This window comes from Macrotis lagotis, chromosome 6, assembly GCF_037893015.1.
Source record: "Macrotis lagotis isolate mMagLag1 chromosome 6, bilby.v1.9.chrom.fasta, whole genome shotgun sequence".
NCBI classification, from domain to species: Eukaryota; Metazoa; Chordata; class Mammalia; order Peramelemorphia; family Peramelidae; genus Macrotis; species Macrotis lagotis.
In genome coordinates, this window is record NC_133663.1 from 63,394,682 (window position 1) to 63,399,218 (window position 4,537).

General features: G+C 37.2%; 1 non-coding gene across 1 annotated transcript; it reads left to right on the plus strand.

Moving 5' to 3' along the window:
• Positions 1–934: 934 nt before the first annotated feature.
• On the plus strand, positions 935–1,044 carry LOC141492454 (U6 spliceosomal RNA). Its single transcript, XR_012469920.1, has one exon. It is a non-coding gene; the product is annotated as a U6 spliceosomal RNA (small nuclear RNA).
• The last annotated feature ends 3,493 nt before the right edge of the window (positions 1,045–4,537 follow it).

Genomic DNA, 4,537 nt, shown 5'->3' on the forward strand with positions numbered 1-4,537 from the left:
CAGAATCAGGGATTCCGTTATCAATTGTGTTAAGATGCAGGCAAAAGAAAGCATTGAATCAATAAAATATTTGACAAGCAAAATAGCAGGAAAACAATCAGTCTCACACATGAATATAAACTACTTCCCAGAGGATTTGGCAAATAATCTCCTCCAAGACTCATGCTCTAGGAATAAAAGGAGTTCAGACTATCAAGACTGACTGCTTTGCTGGTCTGATTGGAACCTGCTACCCAATGGATTCTGCCACCTTCATTCATGTTTCCAGGAACTTGTCAACTTAGTTGATCCCTATACCACCCACTCTGGTCATTGTCAATGCTTTTCCATCTACTATGTTATGTAATCTATAATTATATATAATATTACATGATATAATTTATTTTATTAAATAAAATATTTATACCATGGAATCATTATTTCCACAATACAAGTACAATGAACTTGCTATGATGTGATTTTTTTAAATGATGGATATAAAAGAAATGAATTGCAAATTAATATTAGTAATTGTAGTAGTTGTCCTTCTGATCTCAAAGAAGACCATGACATAAGGAAAGTGATGTTATGACTTGCACATAAGGTTGATTAAAGTGTGTATGTGGGGTGGGGGGGGATATTTGCAATGAATTTAATGACTCTGAAATGACAAATGTCTAGAAGAAAAAAATATTTTAAAGCCCAGGAAGCTAGATGTTTTTGAATATCTAGATGATAAGACATTTTATAAACAAGATATGCAGGGTCTTGTTATTTGTCACTCTGTGTGTGCTCTGGCTTAGAGACATTAGGAGAGGGGCCATCAAAATCCAGCATCAGAACAAGTTAGGGCTCAGTTTGTGTCTGACTCTTAAAAGGTCTCAGTAACTAAGGACGGTTGGTTTCATGTAACACTGCTGCCTCAGTCAAGAACTCTTCATGCGTCAAAGTCTTTGTGCTCGCATCGACAGCACATAAACTAAAATTGGAACAATACAGAGAAGATTAGCATGGCCCTTGAGCAAGGATGACACACAAATTTGTGAAGCATACGTCAAAGTCTTTAAAGCTGTCAGATGAATTAACTTTTTTTTTACTCTAACAAATTCTACTTAATTTTATTTCCCAACATACTTTCCCAACAGCTAAAGTCTCTGATTTTTTTTTACTTATTTTTGTTTTAGGTTTTTTTCAAGGCAGCGAGGTTAAGTGGCTTGCCCAAAGCCACACAGCTAGGTAATTATTAAGTGTCTGAGGTCAAATTTGAACTCAGGTACTCCTGACTCCAGGGCCAGTGCTCTGTCCACTGCGCCACTTAGCCACCCCTGATGTTTTTACTTATTGATAGACTTTAGCCTTGACTTAGATTTAATCAAGTGCAAGTACCTTGCATCATCTCCTTTTGGAATATTTCATACTTATATTTCTAAAGGAAAGGATAATTTTTCATTGACATGTACATGAGAGATTTTATAAATCACTTGACTCAGATTATCGTCCTTGGACCTGGAAGTATGTTCACCCCATGAGTCAGATGTTACAGGTATTATTATGGGTAAATTGTGCAGATAGGAAACTGAGGTTTAGGAAAATGAAATGGCTTATCCACTTTCACATAAACAAGCGCAAGAGAGAACCTAGGTCTTACTGTCACCATTGCTAATAGTCTACCCTCTGTGTAATTCCGCTTTTCATAGTGAAGATCAAATATGTCACTTGTTGGATTTGTATTGGGGGCTGGGGGGCAGGGTATTGTGTTTTTTTTAACTTCTTGTCCTCTGGTCATACCCCAAGGAACTTTCCAGTTCAAATCTCAGTCTGACTCCTACCCGAAGCCCAGATCCCCCATTGGGTCCTCAAAGCGACCCAGCCGTTTTACAGCTCACACCTTCAAAACTTCTCAGACACCCTTGCCTCAGCTGTGTCTTATGCATCCAAAGAAAATATGTACATTTGTACATTCTGGACCTTTTACACCACAAAAGAAACATTTCTCCTGACTCTGTTTTGTGATTTCTTTGTTCTTGGCAAAGTCTAGATGATCAGGAGAAAAGTCACTTAACTACCAAGCTCATTTATGTTTCATCCTATAAAATCCATGTTGACGTTATTCTGACCATTAAGAATTATTATTTTAATAAAACTCATTTCAATGAGGGCCTACTATGTTCCAGACTCCCAAATCACACGTGCTCACTTTCTCGTATTCTCAAAGATATTGTTTCTGACCTCCACATGGTTTTGATCCTGCAACAAATCTAATATTTGTCAAGTCATTAAATCATTTTTCTTTGGCAAACATTGATGTCACTGGTCTTTGATGAATACCAGTTTCCCCTAGTTACTAAAATAGTTGGGAAAAAATAACCCATAATGGCATGGACCACTAATACATCAAAATCAAAACAAATAAGAAAAATGGAGTAGTAGCAATATCTGGGAACATGACTTGGAGAGTAAAATCTTTATTGCCTGTTTTAGGTGAAATCTTTTTTGATTCCATCACTTGTCAGTTCCAAATAAGTCTCTCATGCCAAATCATGCTGATTTAGAGATAGATTTAAGCTGGAAGGGACTTATGAAGCAAAGTCAAGAACCTTCATTTTACTGATGAGAAAATGGAGACGCAAAGGTTTAGTGTTTGGCCCAAAGTTACATACTACTGTCAGAGGCAGAATTTAAATCTAGTTCTTTCTGATGCCCTTTACATCATCCCATGTTTCAGCCTTCCTTAAGGATGAAGAGAGTTGTTATCCTCCTGTATTTGCAGGGGCCTTCCAAAATTTGGTGGGAATTTCTACAGGTCAGCTGTGAGGACCAGGCAGAATGGAAGTGGGGGTGGGGTGGGGGAGGGGCAGCAAAGGCGGGGGGAAGGGCATGGAGAAGAAAGAGACCATCACAAAAATGAGCTTGTTGGGATCATTTGTAATATCCAAAGTGGAAAATAACTAGAAACAACTCAGGGCCGAACTATGTAGTCCTTGCTATGGAAATCCCTCAGGATTGGCCACAGTTCTGACCCTTTATATTTAGAAGCCTCAATTCAAAAGTTTCCAGTGAAGTAGAATCCCTCTATGAAGTTTCTGTAGGAGAAGGGAAAGAACTAGGGCCTTAAGGCAGCCCCTAGCTAGGCCAGACATCGGAAAACTTTGTCTTTGGTATCCTCTGCAAGACTGTCTGTACCATACCCACCTACCTTAATGTTACCCCTCTTTAGCCAACCCAGGGCCCCAGGGGTTTCTCTCAATTCCTCTATAAAGCATGCTCTCAGAAATGTTAAAATCACTCACTCTAAGGGAAACATACCCTATCTCCATTTCTTCTTTTCTTTTCTTCCTTCCTCTCTTCCTTCTTTCTTTTCACTTCCTTTCTTTTTTCTTTTACTGCTTTTCTTCCTTCCTATTTCTCTTTATTTCTTTCCTTCTTCCTTTCTCTTTCTTGTTCCTTCCTTCCTCTTTCTTCCTGTTATCTTTTCTTCCCCTTATTTCTTTCCTTTCTCTCTTTTTTATTCCTTCCTTCCTTTCTCTCTTTCTTTTTCCTTCCTTCCCTTTCATTTCCTTTCTTTTTTCTTTTCTGTTTCTCTTCTTTCCTTTCTCTCTTTTTTTCTTCCTTCCTTCCTTCCTTCCTATTTCTCTTTATTTCTTTCTCTCCTTTCTTTCTCCCTTCCATTTTCTCTTTTTCCTTCCTTCCTTTCTTTCTTTCTCTCTTTCCTTTTTATTTCTTTCTCCTTTCCTTTCTTTCAGTCTATCTTTCTTTGGGAAAGGAATGAAAACAGAAACATCCCTCTGTCTGTAATATAATAATCATAATAGAATGCAAGTTTTTTTGAAAGCAAGGATTATTTAATTTTTTTATCCTCAGTAACTAACAATGCTTGATATCTAAATGCTTGTAGATTGCTATGAAACTATTAGTCATCTACCCTACCTAACTCATAGATTAAATAATATATGAACTAACAGTATTGCATCTAACCATTTTTTGGCTTTTTTGAGTTTTGGTTTTTTGTTTTTGTCTTTTTTTTGCTGCTGTTGCTAGGGAGGGAGCAAGAGGCCCCATGATTTCATTGGTAAAAGTAACTCCTGGATGGGCAGAATTCCTCTACGAATGGAGATCTGTATCCCCTCTGCAATTTATAGTTTTAAGTGAGCTTCCCAGGGTCTTCAGAAGTTAAGTGACTTGCCAAAGTCACATGTCTGGTATATGTCAGAGGTAGAATTTGAACCCAAATCTTTATGAATCCAGGCCCAGCTTTCTATCCACTACAACTAGACTCCTTCAAACAAACTTTGATTGTTTTCTATGCAGCAAACTTTTATTATCTACTAAAGTCTGATTATAAAATAAGAGGATGATTTTATATGAGAAGTGGTTTTCATTAAGTTATAGGCATGCCTTCCATAGGAGTTTGGGAAGAAAGCAAAAAATTATCAAAAAATAAAGAAGAATATGACATTTGGGGTTGTTTCCTTATACTTTCTGCAACATTAGTCTTTTCTCAGAAATTACTACCTTATGTGGCCCTAGTTAAATGACTTTACTTGTATATGTGCAACAT